Source organism: Magallana gigas, chromosome 1, assembly GCF_963853765.1.
Source record: "Magallana gigas chromosome 1, xbMagGiga1.1, whole genome shotgun sequence".
NCBI classification, from domain to species: Eukaryota; Metazoa; Mollusca; class Bivalvia; order Ostreida; family Ostreidae; genus Magallana; species Magallana gigas.
Window position 1 is genome coordinate 8,623,771 of NC_088853.1, and position 23,585 is coordinate 8,647,355.

The 23,585-nt window shown below is 31.1% G+C and overlaps 1 long non-coding RNA gene across 1 annotated transcript; it reads left to right on the plus strand.

Moving 5' to 3' along the window:
* Positions 1–1,687: 1,687 nt before the first annotated feature.
* Positions 1,688–20,137, plus strand: LOC136274725 (uncharacterized). Its single transcript, XR_010713159.1, has 3 exons — positions 1,688–1,853; positions 19,606–19,795; positions 20,027–20,137. It is a non-coding gene; the product is annotated as an uncharacterized lncRNA (long non-coding RNA).
* The last annotated feature ends 3,448 nt before the right edge of the window (positions 20,138–23,585 follow it).

The window sequence follows — 23,585 nt, forward strand, 5'->3', positions numbered from 1 at the left end:
ACACATATTTTTAATCGTGGTTGGTTATGTTGTAATGTCTTGTATGTTTTCTTTAATTTTAATTTCATGTAATTGTCGCTTACTTGAGGATAAATCTGATTGAGTCTTGTTCTTGTGATCGTCGTGGCCCATTTTCAGTGTGTAATATATTCCATTTCAAGTAAAGGCTTAATATATATATTCTTCAGATTTGACACTGTAGGGTGTTTAGTATTGTTGCAAATAGAATTATAAGATATGATGAACTAATGTAGAGTTTGAGTTGGTTTTATCACGAGCCTAACTGGGAATATTTTTTCGTCCATTCTATGGACTCACAAACTGAAACCACATTATGCTTGATGACACGTAAAAAATATTTCAAGTTAGGCTCGTGATAAAACCAACTCAAAACATTTACATTAGTTCGTCTTATTTTATAATTTTATTTGCACTTTTGAATGGTAAGAGAGAGATTATGGTATAACGTTCGTTTCATTCCTATGTAGTGACGCGGATATGATAAGGCTGCTCTCGACGATCGATTGAGTAGTAATTCCTCCAATCAACATGGTGCCACAATAAGCAGCACGGCGTCTTATTTTATTTAAGAAATCCTTCATTATAACCATATCTCTTGTTTAAATTATTAAAAAATGCATGCGTAAAATGTTACTACAATCTCCTCTATATGAGAATACCTTTAATTTATATGTAGCTCGTATCATATACATTGACGTCACAAGCATGTTCAAAAAATAAGATCAATGTCAGGAAAAACTTCATCGGAATACAGTGTAAATTATGAGGAAAATATACTTATTTAATATAAATTGAGACAAATGTAAGCTAGGATATCATCGGGATAATACAGACATGGAGGTTTTGTTTTATAATTAAGTGGTATAAGATAAGCAGATAACAGTATTTATGGCTTGATTAGCATTTTTTCTGTCAGTATGAAAGAAAAAGGCTAACGTGTTACGCTATCCCGGATATTAACAAATATCAAAGCATATGAACTAAAATACTCAAAACGTGCTGCTATCTGTCCATCCATCCATCCATCCATCCATCCATCCATCCATCCATCCATCCATCCATCCATCCATCCATCCATCCATCCATCCATCCATCCATCCATCTATCTATCTATCTATCTATCTATCTATCTATCTATCTATCTATCTATCTATCTATCTATCTATCTATCTATCTATCTATTTATCTATCTCTTTCTTTCTTTCTTTCTTTCTTTCTTTATTTCAGGATTGAATTTAATTTCTACGTATGTAAAACATTATAACATAACTTGGGCCAATTTACACTTTATAAAACGCAAACATTCTAGGTATTACGAGGCAAATTATTTCTTGAATCTTGTTATTCCATAGTTAACAAAATCCCCATAGCTGAAAGGTACAGGGGTACACTCATACCTGTGGTTATAGTTTACTGATACTTTATCCTGTGGACTCGATAAATAGTTTGACATCATATTAAAGCTGCTGTTTTACATTTGTTAAAAAAAAGATGTTTTTTGTGATTTTTTGTTTATTTGTTTGTTTTATCTTTATATAGAACAAGTTACCAATTTAGTGAACACATATACTTAATTGTATAAAAAGAACCCGTCTGGTGCCCCACTGAAATACACTCTATAGGATCTTTTTTAAAGAATTGAATGGTATAAGTTGTTCGGTCGAGATTATATTATGTTACTTAAGCCTTACACCTTACGGGTGTTCATGCTTACCTTTTGGCAGTGTACAACCTCACACACCACTAACTCAGAGAAAATCAATTTGCAATTCAGAATGCGTCTTGTGATTTTGGGAACTATTTTATTCACTCTTTTCGAATCAAAGAAATGTGTAAGTACAATTTATATCTCTATGTTTGGTTTAAGAATTTTTGTAAATTTAATCATGTAAACATAAACGAAAAATCCGTTGCAAAATTAGGTGTTGTAAACGGTTTATTGTTTCACGAAAAAAAACGTTACTGGGACTTTGAAATCATAATTTATGTTGTTCTAAGTCCTTTTTGTAATTGACCTGCCTTTTTGCATACTAGAGATCTTTTTAAACTGCGAAGAAATATCAATATACATTTCAACATGTTTTGACACTAAACGCCATGTGTTTTGTTTTGTGTTTTTTTTCATAAAAGTATGCAAATTATTAGTGACATTAGAAAAGGGCAGTGAAAATTGTTTAAAAAATGTTGACTAAATAATAATTGGATCTTTTTGTTTAGAAATTAGTAATGTGTGCTTGAACACCTAGTTTAAATAATATAGGTCTTATTAAATTACAATCAAATTATATTGCAAAGTTCAAAGTATTGTCACAGGGATACAATTGAATATAATTTAGTATTAAGTAAATCATGTATCTACTCATTCATTTATCCATACATTTCATTATTAACTCATTAATGGTTTACTCGTGTTTGACTGGTATTCGTGTTCTGTCACGTGATTGTATTATTTTGGGTTGTGATTCACCAAATACGGTAATAGCAACAATATGTCTATATTTGGTAGTGGAAAAACGGGTTTTCATGGGTGTGTATGGTCAGTGCGCAAGTGTGAGTGATAACACTTAATTTATAATGTTTTGCACCATGAATTTAGAACATAACTCGTTTGCCAGCAGACAGCGACAGTTTTACGACTTGTCTGTTTAAATAGTTCGAGACTGCCATTAGTTTCAAACTATTATGTTTAAGTTCTACTGGAAGCGAATTTGGTGAGAAATACTTTCTTTACTTGTGTTTATCTTAAAGTTAAAGTATCTAAATATTATAAAAATGTATGCATCAATTGTATGAATGTTTTCATTTCAGGTCACCTTCTCATCATTATTGTTATTCATCATAATAAAGTAACGTTGGAAAAAAAACAGGACCATCCTTTTATTTATTTATTTTTTACGAGGAATAATGACCCCGTGACAAATGGCGTCCTTAAACATTCATAATAATACAAAATAATACAATATCACGTGACAGAACACGAATAACAGTCAAACACGAGTAAACCATGAATGAGTTAATAATTAAATGTATGGATGAATGAGTAAATAAATGATTTACTTAATACTAAACTATATTTAATTGTATCTCTGTGACATTATGAAACATAGTTTTAATTGTTTCAGTTACTAATCATAGACGTCAGATCAATTTAGATAAAAGCTACTAGAATATTGTGTGAAATACGCTTTTTTTTAAAAGAGAGGTACATGAAATGTAATATGATTGTTCTCTTAACAATGATGCAGCTAGTTTATAATACCAAGGTTCACGGTTTGATCAACATTAAAATGTGGTGTCAGTACATATCATTTAACTTTGTGAATTGTTAAAGTTTCATTTTCAAAAACAATTAAGAACACTTATTTCTAGTCTTCTATTTGGTATAATTGAAAACACATATTTTACTTTTCGGACAATACGACGTGCCCCGTTGATAACAACTATTTTCATTGTAGTTGCTGTGTAGGAATCCAATAAAACTACCACTATCTTAATTTGCGCCTATGGGCTGCAACAGAATGTAGCCAACATAATTTTAGATATACAAAAGGCTGGTGCTAAATTACTTAAGATTTTAATGTGGTATAAAATTGCGGCCAACTCTTGTTTTTAGCAAAAAAGAAGCAATTGGACTGAAATGTCAAGTGAGCTTTCTTGTTCACATTTTATCTGCTATATGTTTGTTTATCTGTTAACCTTTGATATTTGTTTCTTCTTTTTCTATAATACTTAGCCAAAACTTACTTAATTTTGTTTAAGCAATTCGTTACTTTATACCCACTTTTAAATAGATCAACTGATCTGGCACATCATTTGTTTAGTGGATGATACAAACATATATTGAAACTGCGAGATACGTTAAAAACAGTTGGGCAAAATGCATACCGCTAACAATGTTGAATCTCGTGAGAAATCATTCTTAGTTGAGTAAATTCATATTTGTCCAAAAAAATTATCCTCAAGCAGAGGGAAATGTCACAGTAGGAGGTAATTTTTTTCTAAATAAAGACCCTTTAGTTTTGTATTCATAAAAATTGAAAGTTGGAAATCATCCGTAGGCATTGTGGATTTCAAATTTAAAGCAAAAGACTTATACTAACGCATAATGAACATTCTTCAACTCATGATGTCAAGTAGTAAAGTTTAGCCGCTATGGAGGTTCAATATTAATTTGGTCGAGTAATTTGCTATACCCCATTTTCAGGTACATGTAGTAGAAATTAAAGTTTACTTTGATAAAGATCCACAAGGAATATAAACCACAACTGTAAAAAAAAAAAATAAAAAAAATAAACATTTGCATTTATTACAGCGACAATTGCTTGTGGGTTTTTTTTTACAAGTCTAAATAATTTTAAAATTTTCTGAAAGTATACAATTTACACCAACATGATTTAAATGTTTATACATGTTTTACATGTTCTCTAAAACATTGTATTTATGTTGCGTGCATGTTAAGACAACTCGCAGCGATCAACTGAGTACCGATTCATCTGATCGATATGATTAAAAGATCTACTAAATATGTATTTACACACCTTTGCAGTAACGATATGCTTAAAATATTTTGATTTGATTTATAGATATATAAAGTCCAAAACATTATGCACATGCGTAACATGTCATTAAAATACTTTTCGAAATTTATACTTTTTTCATACATTTTCCACCGTTTAGCGTGGAATTTTATTGATTTTATTGATGACGTCAAAAGCATAGAAATATCAACATCTGACGACAAAACACCCAAATAAAGTGTTAACAATAACAAAGTAACACGTAACGCTAGTTGTCAGCTACAAGTAGTTAAGGATAAATCAGGCATAATAATGTTGTTTACATAAGCAAGGGTTAAAGGATAAGTAAATAGGCATTTTTAGGGCTCGACAGGCCTTTCATCTATCAAAAAATAACAAAAAATTAACACAGCCGAATTTGTTGAAAGATTTTTTTTTTTTCAAATATTAGGGACATTTGACCTTCAGTACTTAAAACATTCTACTTTGTATCAACCTTTAATGCCAAAACACCGCTTTATGATGCAAATTTCATTAAGCATTGCACTTGCAACGTCAAATGCTAAAGATTCTTAAATTTCTAGTTGACACTTCAATCGCTATTGATAAATCGACGCTTAATGATATAATTTTATCACTAACCGTCGAAAATACACAACAGGCCTTACACCTAATAAAACAAGCAAAGAGCTAGATGGAGTACCCCTAATGGTACAAACAAGTTTTTGTAATTAAACGTCGTAATAACACTTTCAATAACATAATAACATACCAAAATGTAAAAGCAATCTAGTACAGTAAGACAGAAATACGACGGTTGATCCAAAAGAAATGTCACAGATGCGATGAAATCGTGAAAAATTCGCGTAAAGTGACAACAATTCGTGCTTTAAAATCTGTACCTTATTCAATTCAGACGTGAAAATCTTAATGTGTTGTGATAATTATTTTTTAAGATGATATATTTTGTGGAGCATGAGGTAACGATAGATTTTTAGATCTTTGGCGTTCCGGTAGAATTTCGTAATTTAGTACTCTATATAAATTCGCCACGATGGTCTATTTTTTATCATTTTTTTCTTCATAAAGTAACCAATTCATCGATGAAATAATATATTGGATCATTAAATTTGCGATCAGTTTGTCAAAGTCTCTTCAAGAAGTCATGAACGTAGCTTTATGATATAACCATTGACGTAACAACCCTTAACTTTCATTTTCTTTCAGAGCGTATGTCTTCTCTTTATGTAATTTATTTATTTACATTGGATATGCTTTTATTAGGTATTGGAACCAAGTATAATGTGCCCTGTTTACTCACTCTCAATTTTAGGTTGATATATCTATTCCACTACATTTTCTAGTGATTTCTACCCATCGAAGCAAACAATGCATCGTATCACTATTAGCATGTTTAGCCTTTTTATCCCTTAATCTAAAGACAAAAGGCATTGGGTAGAAGTCCGAAATGAACAGTAACGGTTCTTTACTTTTCAAACCAGTTAGAACAACTTGATAACTTTATTTGTTTTAAATATTGTGTTGTTTGGGGCACTTTCAAATTCTGCAGCATGTAATGTATTCATATATACAAACCTTAAAAAAGATGTTAATTCATGACGCGGCGATGTCACCTATATATCATACTATAAAAATCAATATCTTGTTACACAGGATGAATGACCATCTTTAAGTCCTCCTTAAAGATAGCTTAAAGGTGTTTAAAGGTAGCTTAAAGACGATCTTTAAGCCACCTTTAAGCTACCTTTAAGCTATATGTATTGCTTAAAGGTGGCTTAAAGAAAGCGTAAAGATGGCTTAAAGGCAGCTTAAAGACTATCTTTAAGCCACCTTTAAGCCACCTTTAAGGACAACTTATAGGTCCTTAATGTCCAAACTTCTTTAAGCCACCTTTAAGCCACCTTTAAGCTACCTTTAAGCCACCTTTAAGCCATTAAAAAAAATTATTCAATATTGTGCTTAATTTTCAACAAAATGTATTAACTTTATGGAAGAAAAGGTATTAAAACGGTTTTTGTTCTAGAAAGAAAAATGAAAAAAAAAAAAACAAAAAAAAAAAAACCGGCCACGGCGAGAATTGAACCCTGGACCCTTAGTTTACTAGTATCACCACACATCCTCTGCGCCACGGCAACTTACATATAGAAGAGCGTTTTTATATCCTATATATCAGTGGATATTGAATCACTGTATTGAATGAGTTTACTTGAAAAGATTTTGACAAACCATTCAGTTTGTAACAATCAATTATATCTAATTACTAAATTACATGCATGCATGTATTTAGAATGAAATACGGAACTTGGTCTTCAGTGAACAAAAATATATTATACCTAAATGGAAACCGTTAGGTTCACTTAGTAGGCTTTCTTACATGTAGTTAATAAATTTAAACCGAGTAGATAAACGTTCATCTTATCTATAGCTATAAAAATGTAAGAAAGAAAATGAAATCATTTCTTTTATTAAATGTATTGATACTATTAGGGTATTTGTTCAATTTCCCGGTTTTCATGATCGCGGCGCCGTTCCAATATGTTTAAATATTTACATGTAATTGTATGTACATAATTTATAAACTATCAATTCTATAACAAACAAAATTACCAATTACCGGTGACGTATTTACTGCATGTGGCAATTGCAAATGACTTGTACATACAATTGTATGATGTGCCAGGCCGGGTATATTTGACATATTTACCCTTATACATATATTTAAATAATCAACCCCTATTTATGATCACCGGTACATTAATTAATTAGCCTCAAGATTTTACTCTTACATACATGTATCGTTAATTTGTAGACGTAACATCTTTGAAACCCAGAGCTAGGAAATAATACTTTGAAAATGAATTACAAATGTAAATTAACTTTTATTCACTAGACTTATCGTATACTCGTACATACTAAGATTCAACGCCTTTAGAAACCCTGATGTGCACCTAGGCACACGACACACCTGTTGTGTATATCTTGTATATTCTGTGTTAGTTCCAGGGCTTTTCTTAAGTTGGACAAACAATAGACTTTAATTAGATATACACAAACATGCACCTGGGCACACGACACAACTGTTGTGTATATCTTGTATATTCTGTGTTAGTTCCAGGGGTTTTCTTAAGTTGGACAAACAATAGACTCTAATTAGATATACACAAACGAACAAAACTATGTCTAGACAAACAAAGCAGTAATATCCTGCCCGATATAACAAAGGCAGTTGAGAGTCTTTTCATCTTTAACATGTATCTAGCAGATCTAGAGTTAGAAATAATGAAAATTGAAGAAAAAAAATACAAACCTTAAACCGATTAGCAAATTAAATCATGCATTTTTGGTTCATTATCTTTATTTTGTTTAATAACCGGATGAACTGAGAGAGAGAGAGAGAGAGAGAGAGAGAGAGAGAGAGAGAGAGAGAGAGAGAGAGATTTTTTTCACCGATTAATTTATAATAGGAAACAAACATACTTTAATTAGTTTTATGCACATATTAAGATACAGAGACTGCGCTCATCCCTACAATAATTTTGAAACCCCCAAAAAATTATAAAGACTTTTATAACGGCAATCTGTGTCCATCGGAGCGGTGCTGATGATAGCGATCTGTATTTAATGGAGCGACGATTAAAACCGCCTGGAACACTCCCCCCCCCCCCTTCCTTGGAAATTATATTATCACTCGGATGACCCCCTCCCATCTCTATAAAAGAGATTTTGCATTTAATATATGTTTTTATTGTTCAGCTTGATCAATATTGACTTAAAGGCCACTTAAAGACAGTGTAAAGGCAGTGTAAAGAGAGCGTAAATGCCACTTAAAGATGCTTAAAGGTGGCTTAAAGAAGTTTGGACATTAAGGACCTATAAGCACTTGCTTAAAGGTGATTTAAAGGCGGCTTAAAGGTTGTATAGCCTTTAAGCTCCTTTAAGTCACCTTTAAGCCACCTTTAAGGACTTGCTTAAAGATGGTTTTTCGCCCTGTGTTAAGTGTTCAACGAAATTTCAGAAAACTTTTAATTCGATTTTAATTTTTTATAAAGAATTTTTTTATGTATCATTTTATACAATACAGCACCAATAAGAAGCGCGGTGCACAGTGTGACATTACTTTTGGATCAACCCTTGTATGGATGAAAGAAAAAATAAACAGAAACACATATACGAATACCTGACACGTTTGTTGATATCCCGGTTTCCTGTCCTTGTACTTTAAAAAAAAATTGTATTTGCAGTTGTAATCGTATAATACAAAATTGAATCATACAATACATTATTTTATCATAATGAATAATTCAAAACAATGTCGTATCATACGGACATTACCATATTGTAACATATGACAATAAAAAAACATGATACAATTTCATATAATATATGATATAGTAGTATGATTGTATGATGTTTCATATAATACATTTCCATAATTTTATTTCATATGATATCATACGATACAATATCGTATTCCATGGTACAATACAATATCATATTCTACAATTGTGTATAAGATAATTGACTACAATATTATATCATATTCTAAAAATATCGTATCATATTATTAGTGACATGGATTAACGTTTGTATCAATGGCAAATTATGAATTATAATAATAAAAAGTTAAGTTTTGTAAGTTTTAACTTGGGTAACAAACGTTACGTCATAACACTATAAGATAGACGCCATAATGCTCAAGCATATTTTGTTCTATGTATGAAATATACATGTTCTCCACGTGACTGTTGTAGGCCAATAATTTTCTTAGAATTTAGCAAGTATCATATATTATATACATTATGATGACTTCAAAAATATATACCGATTTGATTGCCACTTTCTTGCCTTGCTTTACTAAATCTTTTTTGACAGAATCAGATTTTATTGTCTGAAAACTGAATGTACCGATTTTAAAGGCATTTTTTATACAAGAATAGCAATATAATTAGAATCTTTTATAATATTGCCTTTTTTACATGATGATTTCAAAATAAAATGGAGAAAGAAATGAAACCGTATACGTCAAAATAACCGTTTTAAACTTTTAAGGTAGATCCTGTGTCTTAGAAATTTGTGTCAAACCAAACTTTTTTGGAAATTTTAATTTAAAACAACTTATAAACATAGGTAGCTATACACAGTTTCGTATAAAATTAAGGGGGGGGGGGGGGAGGTTCTATAAGGAAAAGCATGATGGGTAACGATTTTCCTCCTATTTTTATTCGGTATACATAAATAATTTTTTTTTAAATTCAAAGTTGCATAATATTGATGTTTATTTTTAAATACATGAAAACAGTATGTAGTACATTTTCAAAATTTAATTTTGTGAGACTCTAAATGAAAGAGAACATCCGGATTTTACGCGTGCAGATTTTTATGATATTTTAGCAGGTAATATAGCTTTTTTAAAAAGCTGACAAAATGTATATTAAAAAAGATAAAAAAAAAAAAAACCTTAAAAAGGCGATGCCTAAGGATTTGCTCTTGAAAATGCACAGTTATTAAAATGGCTGATTTATTTGCATTCTAAATTATTTACAAAATTCAAAATTTTATCTTTTTATGGATATAAAGAGATGCAAGTAACATGATTAACAATTTAATTTGATACGGGTCAGTTTTGCTCGTCCCTCATATAGAAACGTCTTTATAACATTATATATAAAACCCTAACTAAAGACGCAAATATATTTATACCTTTGTACTTTTGTTTTCCTACGGTGAGCTTCAGCTCAAGAGGTCCAAAAAATTCAACAGCCAAATTTCAATGCAATAAAGCATGATCTCATAATGTATTCACTTATGAGCCAATATACATTATATTAGATTATAGATTAAAATAATCTAACGATAGTTGTTACATAAAAAAGACGTGCACTTCGTATTGTCCGAAAAGTAAGACATTGTTTTTCTACAGAAATTATACACACATATTGTATTTAATCTTTACACAAACTCTAGAAATATTTACTAAATTTCATTCTTATTTTTGGAAATTTCTCATAAATTATACAGTTTACATACTTTATTTATTAAAAATTTATTAAAAGTTAAATATTTTGTTAACAAAAACAAAGTTAATCTTAATTGTCAAGCTAGTTTTTGTATACCTCCATCGAAACCGTTTTTTAGCTAACCTGAGCCAAAGGCTCAAGTGAGCTTTTCTGGTCACAATTTGTCCGTTGTCTGTCGTTGTCGTCGTCGTCGTTAACTTTTCACATTTTCAATTCTTCTTAAGAACCACTGGGCAGATTTCAACCAAATTTGGCACAAAACCCCACTAGGTAAAGGGGATTCAAATTTGTTCAAATGAATTGCCACGCCCTCCTTAAAGGGGAGATAATTAAGAATTATTGAAAATTTGTTGGTATTTTTCAAAAATCTTCTTCTCAAAAACTATTCGGCTAGAAAAGCTTAAACTTGTGTCTAGGCATCATCAGGTAGTGTATATTCAAGTTTGTTCAAATCATGGTCCCCGGAGGTAGGGTGGGGCAACAATAGCGAGATCATGTTTTACATAGGAATATAAAGAGAAAATCTTAAAAAATCTTCTTCTCAAAAACTATTAGGCCAGAAAAGCTAAAATTAAAATGGAAGCATCCTCAGGTAGTGCAGATTCAAGTTTGTTCAAATCATGGTCCCCGGCGGTAGGATGGGGCCACAAATGGGGGATCAAGTTTTACATAGGAATAAATAGAGAAAATCTTTAAAAATCTTCTTCTCAAAAACTATTTGGTCAGGAAAGCTCAAATTAAAATGGAAACATCCCAAGGTAGTGTAGATTTAAGTTTGTTCAAATCAAAGTTCCCCGGGGGTAGGGTGGGGCCACTTCTTCTTCTCAAAACCTATTGGGCCAGAAACAAGTCAAATTTGAGTGGAAGCATCCTCAGATAGTGTAGATTCAAGTTTGTTCAAATCATGGTACCGGGGGTAGGGTGGGGCCACAATTGTGGAATAAATTTTTGTGTAGGAATATATAGAGAAAATCTTTTTAAAAAAATCTTTAAAAAGCTATTTGGTCAAAAAGCTCAAATTGGCGTGTAACCATCCTCAGATAGTGTAGATTCAAGTTTGTTCAAATCATGGTCCCTAGGGATAGGGCGGGGCCACAATGGGGAATGAATTTTTATATATAGAGAAAATCTTTAAAAGTCTTTTTCTCAAAACTATTAGGCCAGGAAAGACCAAATTGAGTGGAAGCATCCCCAGATCATATAGATTCAAGTTTGTTTGAATAATAGTCCAGGGGTAGGGTGAGGCCACAATGGGGGATGAATTTTTACTTAGGAATATATAGAGAAAATCTTTAAAAATCTTCTTTTTAAAGACTATTTGGCCAGAAAAGCTTAAACTTGTGTAGAGGCATCCTCGGGTAGTGTAAATTCAAGTTTGCAAAATCACAGTCCCTAGTGGTAGGGCGGGACCGTAATGGCGGTTTGAATTTTTACATAGGAATATAAAGAGAAAATCTTTAAAAATATTCTGGGAAAGTTTTCGGTCCAAAACTCAGTACTTAGTGTGAAAGCACGGTTATGCAGATTTAACGAGGCCGAGTACAGAACGAGTACGCACGCTTTCGCGCAGCGTTTCATTTGGATTGTGACGTCATCTTTTTGCTTGGTTGACACCATGGCGTGATAGTTTCAACTGAAGATGTTCAGCGAAGTTTGATGAAAATAGCTCGTTTGATGCGTAAAATTCATATATTTCAAGACAGTAACCATGTATTTTATATTACTGACCCCTAATATGTGATATTATATATCTTTTTATTACTTAAATATGTCTCAATGTTTTAATAATACTATATAGATCATCTTTTCCGCCTTTGTCAAATAAAAAATAGCCATTATCTGACGAATCTGGGAAATTGGGCATACAAAAATCAACTTTGATAAGCCCCCTGGAATAAACCAGGAGGTAAAAAGTTTTTTTAATTTGACCATTTGATGCCTTTTAGCAATAGCTTTAATATGTATAACAGAAAAAGAAATCGCTAGGGCAGAAGTTTTAAAAATATGTAAAAAATGTGCAAAATAGATACATTTCATGCAAAATCCCATAGGGGCCTATGTTAAAGATTAACAAACTTTGAGATGACCCCCTAAACAAACGGTGTGGTAAATGTCTTATTTTTTAATCTTAAAATAATAATTATATTAGTAGAAATTCATGTAAAAAATTTCATCAAAAAATCTAGGGCAGAACAAATTAGACCCGGCCTCGTTAAATTTGATAAAACCATGATTCCCTAGAGAAAAGTGGGGCCACAAAAAGGGGCTTGGTATTTACCAAAAATAAGAGGTGGATAAAAATTGGCAGATTTTCAATTTTTTTAGCAAGATCTGCTGTACTCAGTTGTCAAGATATTTTGAAATGTAATGCTAATTTGATCATAATTAAGGCAATTGTTGCTCAGGTGAGCGATGTGTCCCCTAGGCCTCTTGTTTATAAGTATAAATATATACATAAGTTATCTATGCGATATTATATCAACAACAAAAACCTACTTCCGGTGAGATATCTCAGTTATCTCAGGCAGCTTATTTGAAACACATTTTGTACAAACGAGATCTCAGAAACTATAAGTGATCAAAGCACAAAACTTTCACGGATGATAGACATTGAAGATGTGTTTAGCAGGTTTCATTTTGTCTTCCGTCACTTCCGTTCTACACAGGAAGAGCTCAAACAAATCAAACTGTTTATCAGTTTAACTTTTTCCCGTTGATATTTGTAGAATCCTCGATTAACAATGAGGTACAAAAGGCAAGTATACACATAATATTTAATACAATTTATATCGAGCACTTCCGTTTGTCCGTTTCCCCAGACAAAAAACCTTATATCGACGAGATCTCAAAAGTGGTGACGACTTGAACAATCAAACTTTGTGGGATGATAGACCCATATATGTATCTGTGTTTACACTATTTTGTTTTGTTCGGCGTAACTTCCGGTCGTTATTGCAAGCACTTAAAAAAAATTTTTTTTCTGAATTTATATATTATACATGGAATGAATATATCAGTAACCAGTCTTCGATATTACATCTATATAATGTTGAATGAGCAAATAAATTTACTTCGGGTGAGATTTCTCAAATATCTTTATGTTGCTTTCCTTTTTACAAATGTGATGCCAGCGAGATTTGTGTCACTGTAAGTGATTGAGGCACGAAGCTTTCATGAATGATAGACATTTGATTGTTTTACGGGTTTTATTTTGCAACTGTCACTATCGGTTCTCACCGGAAATGTTCAAACAAATCATGTTTTTAATAAGTTAAACTGACTTTCTTGGGTGTTTCATCAGCAAACATGTAATAAACAGCGGTGTACGCTAAGCGTTTGTACGAAAAATACCAGCTTTTGTATTTATTTATCATTTCCGTTCGTCTGTTTCCGGTCCCGAGACAAAAAATATTGTTTCAAAGAGATCTCAGATTTGGCAGAGACATTAACAACCAAACTTTGAGGAAAGATTGTTATTGTACAAATAATTACATGTTTTTTTTTAGTTCGGCGTTACTTCCGGTCGTCACAGAAAGTACTTCAAACATTGATTTCTTTTACATTCTCGTTGTTTTACATGGAAGTAACGTCTGGATATACCATTCACAATAATAATCATATCCACTATTTTTTCTATGTGAGAGAAGCAATGTCTTACAGTTAAATTAAACCAGTTATATCAAAACGGAAGACATTTTTGTTGCTTTTGCAACGTTTCCAACGGAAGAACTTATAGTGATTGTAGTGTTTTTTCTTTCTTTTTTTCTTTCTTATTTTTCCCCTTCTTTGTCGGCAGAATTTCTCAGAGGTGGCTTAATAGATTTCCTTGAAATTTTCTGAGATGATAGAGACTGATAATATCTCGAAGCTTTTTTCATTTTTTTTTAAAATTCATTTCCGGTCGTCTGTTTCCTATCCCGCATCAAAAAACCTTGTTCCTGCGAGATCTCAGAATCGGCAAGCACTTGAACATCGAAACTTTGTGGGACGATAGACCTATAGCTATATACACATGTGTGTGTTTAAACTATTTTGTTTTGTTCGTCATAACTTCTGATCGTCACCGGAAGCACTGGAATTTTTGTTTTGTTTTTTACATATTGAATTTATTTTCCGTAGAATAAAGATATTAGTATAAATACTTACATATGTAATCTACGCAATATTAAATAAACAAAAAAAAACTACACCCGATTAGATATCTCAATTATCTCAGGTAGCTTTTTTAAAACAAATTTTGTTCCACGAGATCTCAAAAACTATTAGTGATACAGACAAAAACCGTTTATGAATGATAGACATTAGAATGAAGATGTGTTTAACTGCTTTCATTTTGTAGACCCCGTCACTTCCGGTCCAGAACGGAAGAGTTCAAACAAATCATTTGTTAATAAGTTTAACTGGTTTTCTTTAACAATTTTAGATAAATTGATAGGCAATAAAGTCCTGTTTTCTAATGTTTAATACATACTAGCTTTCATTTTCATAGAGCACTTCCTTCCGTTTATCCGATTCATGTCCCAAGACAAATTACTTTGACTCCTCAAAATCTCAAAAACAGTAATGACTTGAACAATCAAACTTCAGGGATGAAAGATCTATGTATGTAGATAAGTTAACACATTTTTGTTTTGTTTGGCGTAACTTCCGGTCCTCACCGGATGCAATTTATTTTCCTTAGAATAGATACATTAGCATAAACCTTTACAGATGTATTCTATGCTATGTTAAATAAACTAAAAAATTCTACTTCCAGTGAGATATCTCGATTATCTTAGGAAGCTGTTTTAAAACATATTTTGTACCCGCAAGATCTCAGAAACTGTAAGTGATCAAGACACGAAAAGTTTTGTGATTATAGACATTTGATTGAAGATGTGTTTAAACTGTTCATTTAATCAACCATTACTCCACACCGGAAGAGTTCAAAGAAATCAGCCTGTTTGTCCGTTTAACTGTTTTCATTTGATAGTTTTAGTTACTTCGATAAAGAATAATGAAAAATAGGCAAGTAAACAAGAAATAATAAATTGAATTTTCATTGAGCACTTCCGTATGTCCGTTTTGTGTCCCAAGACAAAAAACCTTATTTCGACGAGATCTCAAAACAGTGACGACTTGGAACAACCAATCTTTCCTGGATGATAGATCTACGTATGTACGTGTGTTAACACTATTTTGTTCTACTTGTTTGATTTTTTAAAAATAATTTGATTATTTAGCATGGAAATAACATTTTAGCTATAGCAATACAAAAGGTTATATACACATGGTAACAAAAGAAATCTATTTCCAGTGAGACATCTCAAATATCTCAGGTAGCCTTCTTTTAAACAAAATACCCACAACATCTCGGAAACTGTGAGAGATCAAGACACAAAACGTGTATAGATAACGAACATTTTTATTGAACATGTGTTTAACGGGTTGCATTTGTTCGAACGTTACTTCCGGTTCTCACTCGAAGCGTTCAAGCAATAGAATTTTCTTTTTTAACTGTAGATTTTTAACGCTTTACTCAATGTGATGAACAGGAACGTATCGTAGGCAAGTGAACTAAAAATAGGTACTTTCAATTTCTTAAATCACCTCCGGTGGTTCGTTTCCGGTCTAGAGACAAAAACCATTTCTCAACAAGGTTTTATAACTAACAAAAACTTGAACATCCAAACCTTGAGGAAAGACAAGGCAATGTGTGAAGATATGTTTATGTTCTGTATGATCCGGCGTAACTTTCGGTCGTCACAGAAAATACTCAAAAATTTACATTTTGTCTTTTTGGTTTTTTATTTCTTGGGAATTCCTTCACAGTATATATTATATCCATTTTCTGTTTACAAGATAAATGGATTTTTTGTACAGATGAATACATGAGGAACGGAATACCTTTTTGTTGCTATAGCAACAAGAGTCTCGTTTTCACCAAATTTTTAAACTATTTTTGGTTTTCCTTTCCTTTCAAAAAAATGTAAAGCCCCCGAACCATGAAACCTGAACAATACTTAACATCGAATCCAAGTCATCTTATTGACCATTGATATGTCCAGAACTATATCCATGAATTTATCACACTGTGTAAAAAAGAAACGGACACAAATCTTAAACTCATTAAAATGCGACATCTCATGACCCTGTTCTTACAATTAAATAAGGATAAGCAGTACACCTACCTCCCCCCCCCCCCCCTTTAAAAAAAATAAAGTGTTTCTTCATTACGGGCAAATAAAATATATTCAGATTCATAATGTCTCTCGTAAAAGTTTTAAAAAACGAAATCTGAAGATTTTTCAAATATGACATTCAATTTGATATGGGGATTTGGAATTTACTTGATACAATCTGAAAAACTTTGACAATGATAACCTATCTATATATCAAATCATATTTTACGTTTATGGATAAACTACACCATAGCATCATAGAATTAACCACACTATGACGTCATATAGAGTTAGAACATCAAAGCATTATATCAATAATAGTTACGTGATGAGTGTTTTATATATTCATAATTTAATTAATGGAAATCATCGTTACGGATTTAATAATATTAGATGTAAAATTGTCTTCAAAAGTGATTCAATGCAAATCTAAAACAAAAGTGGTCCAATAAGATAAATTCAATCAAATTTTGTTGAAAGCAATCTCATAGGTAAACAAGTATAGCCAATATTGAACAAAACAATCCAATTCCTCTGGGTAAAATATACTTGAAAGTGAAACAAATGTACTGAGCTAAATAAAATAATATACAAAAAGCATATATATCTTTTACTTAGCAGAACAATCTGTTTTACCAGGCTTTGTGGACTTCAAATGAGCGATGTAGTCCATTAGTCTCTTTTTGATGTATATCAATGTCGGGGGTTTTATGCACTTTAAAAATTTATTTAGAAATTAAGGGAGGGAGAACGAGTAAATTTGGAATATATTTTTCAGAATTTGTTTCTTGCTAAAAATAGCACTAAAAGTTAAGTTTTTGTTTATTAGTCAATATATTTAAGGTCTTCCGTTTTCCAAAGGAAGACCTTATTGTTTTCGTTCGGTTTCTTTTTCCCTATTATTATTTTTTTTTTCTTACAAAATTTGTGCAAGGGATTTCTAAGATATGGCTGACCCGATTTTCGTGAAACTTTCAGATCTATTAGATATTGATCCGAACTTAATAGACACAGAACTAAAGGGCTCTAAAATCTTTCATCTGTAACTCTTTGCTGAGGGAGATTTAATGAAAGGCTATAGAAGCAAATATGTTTATCTTACAGTTATGTATTCAAGTAATGTAATTATTTATTCATGTGTTATGTAAAAAAGATTATTTAGAGGTCAAAACGGAAAATATTTTGAAATGCAGTACAGAAGAAAAGATGCTCAAAATGATGTACTTTGCAAAATGCAACCTACAAAATTTGGTTCAGCGGCTCCAATAAGGAGATAAGGGACTGGCCCCTAAAACTTTCTTTCCTCAGATATCTCAAGAACGGCGACGAATTTCTTAACACTTGTTGAACAACGTTCATATCCCTGAAACAAAAACGTATCTGGCCTTTGGAATGTAGACAATGTTTTTCTATTCTAAATCATAAGTTTAGCTGTTAAATAGCAAAATCAAGATCAAACATATCTTAAATTCTAAAATCAGACGGAAGACCTCCTCGTTGCTCGCAACGAGAGCGTGTCTAGTTTTTCATACTTTCTGTTGGTTTCATCTCATTTATTTTTGAAGATAATCATATGGCAAAAAATTGCATGATGCTTAAAATTACAACATACACCATATCTGAAAAAAAAAAAAAACGATTATTGGCATCATATAAATCAAAGGCCATCAGAATAAAGTCAATTTAAGATTGTTTAGTACTTGAAATGTTTTGGTGTTATCATCATTCTGTTTCTTGGTAAATTGAATAAAACATGGGTAGGGATTTGAAAACTGATAGAAGAAATTCGAATAAATCATCTAAAGAAAACCTGTTACTGGACACTCAATGCTTTGTTTTTTTCAAGTGACACTGCCACTTATAAACTGTGTCTCGTGTTTTTAGGAGTTTAATTATTTTTTATCTTTTCGCAATTAAAAAAATGTCAATCATAGTGTTACATTTTTAGTGATTTTTAAAAAAAAAATTCGATGAACATAAACTTCAAGAGTAGGCCCTTGCGTACCTTTTTGAAAGTGAAAATAAATTTTAAATCATAGGCCTATAAAATGCAATAAATAATTTTTCATTATTATCAGTAGATTTTTTAGTTCATTCTGAGTAAGGGGCACCCTTGAGGTGGAATGGCACACCTGGAAGAAGTCACTCAAATTAACTGTAAATTATTTGCGTGAAAGATATACTAATACATAAATTGTACAAACATGTATGTAACGTAACAGAAAATTTGCAATTAAGGGAGGATCGCACATGATTTGCGATGGTATCTGATGTTTATCCATTGAGTTGTGTGTTTTCTATCCCCGAGCCTTGGCGAGGGGTTAGAAATACACACAACAAGTAAGATAAATATCATATATCCTCGCATAAGATATTTTTTTATCATTTGTTTTCCACGTTTTTTGCTAAACCTCAATCTTCTGTAAACATTAAAATTGTTAGCCGCACAACAAATTTTCTACGAGGTGTCAACATTCTTAAGCACGGAAAAGAGTTCCTTGAAGATTAACAAACAAGTATTTAATTTTCTATCATTTTAATAATTTTTATCAATTTATCCCCCCCCCCCCCAAAAAAAAAATGAAAGAGCATTAAATTCCTCACATTTATAACTCTACACTTTTCAAATGAATTATTCTGTTACTTTATTATTCTACGTCAATCATCCACTAAAGCTACGTATTATTTTATTATGACGTCAAAAGGCGTAAGAACACACAGTTTAATATCAACAATTTATCCCATGATTTATACCAATCGCATATATTAAGATAAATAGATAATTAAATCCTTTAATTAAACGAAATGCAATTTCAATCAGAGATAAGTAATTTTGTGATGATATGTTATTCCACTTTAAATTTTCAGAAGAAACTTGATGGTTATAAGTTTCCAGTATACTCAACACCATTTTGTCCCAGAAATGAGTCAGATTGGAACAAGAGATCATCAGTTCTCAACTGTAACAGGACTAATGGCTACACTTGTTTACCGAACGAAAAGTTCACGGAACTGTTAGAGTTCTGTTACAGGAATCCCTCAATATTGATAGAGGAAGGTAGCCAACGAGAGTATTAATTTGCGCATATGTTCATGTTACTATCGTAGTAAACCTTTAACATTTGTACATATCAAGTAAACCATTTTCAATGTTCTTGAGAGAAAAGATATACGTCAACTAGAACATATTCTATATAATTTGATAAATTCAAAAAAGAGAATGTTATAAACGTTAAGGCTTTATCAAAAAAGATCAAATTTTAAAAGAGAACATTGAATTCACTTTCAGGTGTGTGTCTATATCTGAAAAAAAAAGACTCGTACGTTTATTCACACAGCTGCCATACCTTCAAGTACGGATGCCCCAATAACTCTTATCGAAGCATGAACATTTTTGAATGTAAGTGGTGTACATTTCTATCCAACACGCTGTATAAATGTTCTGAATATTATGCAAAATTCAAACATTTGGTAAATGCGAATTTTGTTTTACAAAATTATATAGGATTTGTGTATGCGTTAAGGTTAAAAAAAAACAGCTTGATCACTTTGAATGTCAGCTTTAAGTTTGTCTTCACTTTAAACACGAATTAAGCATTTTGTTCATCATGCTTGATGATATTATATAACTTTTAAGTTTACAGAGGTATATGTTCTTATTTTGATAACTTACATGTACGCTACCCTCTACTCTACAATACCAAATAATGTTTCACTGATTCTACAATTTTCCTTGATTTAATAAAAAGCATGTTGCAAGGTGTTTTTACAATATAATACAACCAAAGATTATCAAATTAATTGTAAACTGGTCTTGTCCTAGAATTTAACATGTGTGTATGTGGTATAAATTAATCTTTATAAATTATACAGTTTTAATACCTGAATAAATAAAATATATTAAAACCATTGTTTTACATATGTAACTGACAAGATTTATTGTTATGTTCTACAGATCCATCTTGTATATCTATTGGTAATGGATGTTTCCTAGCCGAACAATTTTGTAAAAGGTAAGTAAGGTACATGTGTAAAAAATGTGATAGCTTATTGTTAGATTTGTTTTAAATCAATTAAAATGACCTTTAAGTTAAACAGACAATTCTTATCTGCCAATAAACTTAGTTTATATGAAGTAAATTATGAAAAGTAAAAAAGTTTACTTCAACAACATTATTACCAATCTTGGATAATCGAATAATCCAACAAAATTACTGACAGTATCATGTAACCTGTTTAATGATGGACAATCCGTACTATTATTGCAATGATTGTTTACAGTTCTCCAAATACAACGTACCAGTCTGGCACAACAGACAATGATGACGATGGTTTCCTTTGGGTTGTAATTGTAATAGGGGTCATCGTTTTCGTGTTTTGCTTTTCAATTTGTATGCTGTACCGAAGAAAAAATAGTGGGTATTTTTTAAAATATATGATTCAAAATACTTTTACACAGTAGTTTAATGAATAATCTACTAATCAAAATTATTTTTGTCTAGAACATACCGTATGCAAAAAATGTACTGATATAGAAAGTACAGATGAATCAAAAGAAAGACAACCATTTATTAAGAACAAGAAGGATTCTGCTAAAACGGGTAAGAATGCATCTGCAACAATATCACCAAAAAAGTACATGTTCATTTTTGTAATGTGAAATAAGGTAAGTCTAAATATCGATACGCTTTTTAAATTCAGTTAACATATACAAGTAAATCTATACTTCTATATCAATTTTTTTTTAAATAATAGTCTCGAATTGTTTGGCTTTAGTACTTATAAATCGAAAGTATACTGTATTTTGTTTTATACGTTTTTAACATCATTGGTACTTGAAGATTACCAATTTGTTTTTTATGTTTCTAAATTAAGCGTTGCTAATTAATAATCAACGAAAATTTCTTAAAATAACCCAGAATTCATTTTGATATTTTGGATTTTACAATCTTACCCGTGCACAATACATCCACGCTAACGGGATCTTTAGTTTATGTTTCCACAAAATCATATTTCCATGAATAAACTCAGAAAAAATGATACACATACGTGTACATTTTCATTGGAAATGTGCTTTACATTCGGTTCATTTACATTAATGATTTCTTATGAGAGAAATTATAAAATAATGTAACAATTAAACATACTCACTTTTGTCTTCGTGATGGCAAAAATAAAATTAATTTCATTCAAAAAATTCTCATTGTATTTCCTAGGAGAGTGAAGATAGAATTGTTTATCGTAAAAATAAAAAATGCCCTACTGACCTGGTTTTACGATAGAATGCGTTCCGTGTATTTTCTCTGTAGCAAGGAAAAACGTGTGTGTTGGTAAAAAGGTGCCGAATGCTTCCATTAGACATGTATAGATTAAAATTTTAGATTAAAGGTATTTACAGTCTCAAAACGGTTTGTTATAATTAATTTGACTGCTTTTTCCAATGCTACTTTAATTTTCTGTTACTTTACGTTTATATGGAAGGCATTCTAACTTTTCCCGAGACACATAATATTCTAACTAAGAAAAGTGTAGTGACATTAATAGCATTATTGTAGGCTTATAGTTCTGTTATGTAAATGTCAACAATACGGTGTGTCGATGTATCTATTTCGTAAATGACCGATATGCAATGTCAACCAGCACAGTAAGTACAGGTCAAAGTCTAGTATATATACTAGATAAAGACTATTCAACGGTACATTGGAGACCGTATTGAGGTTTTAAATGCTTGTAAACAATTCGAACGACGAGTGTTATATCAGTTTAATGTTTAACTGATTAGCGCATAAGACTTATAAATTAATTTAAGACAATTGTTCCGTACTTTATTGATGAACAAAAACTCTATTCCACAAATACACGCAAAAATTCATCGTTCCAACCAGACGACATTCAAATGACGCATACGCATAATACATAGTGTCAGAATAACTAGTTTCGTTGTACATTAAGATCATATACACCCCCTTTTTTAAAACAAAAACGGGTTCTCTTGTACATATTCCTTACAATAAGCAAGTGCTTTTATCAGAGTAAGCAAGCTCAATTTAGTTAAATAACCATGTTGCTACATAACGATTTTGTGTTATCATAAATGAAAAATACTATACTAAAATAATAATAATGGTGTGAAAAAGATATACTATAACGTGTTTTCATACGTTAACACGTGTATATATATATATATATATATATATATATATATATATATATATATATATATATATATATTATATATATATTATATATATATATATATATATATATATATATATATATATATATATATATATATATTTATTTTTTCACAACTGTCTTACATATAAAGACAGGTGTACCATGCATAAGATGGACATGGTTTAAAAAATAAGTTCAGGAAAGGTACTGAAAATTTTAGATTTTGAAATACATATTTATTTGCACCACCCTTATTCTTAACCTGGGATTTTAAGATCGAAATGACGGATGGCCCGACGGTCTGGTACAAAAAAACTTCATATTTGCACAAGAACTTTAAGAAAAGCACCTGACTATTTGAACATGAAACTATATTTTTAAGTTTACGATACGTAAAAATAATGTTATATTGTGGAATAAACATAAATGTCTCGAAGTATAAGCTATTTTTGGGCTCGGGTCGAAAACGTGAAGAGGATTCAGCAAGCCTAGCCCTCTGTCACGTTTTCTTAACCCGCCTAAATATAGCTTAATACATATATTTCAAGAAAATAACCATGTATGTTATATTAATGACCCTTAAAATGTGATGTTATATATTTTTTTATTACTTAAATATGTCTGAATGTTTTAATAATACTATATAGATCATCTTTTCTGCTTTTGTCAAA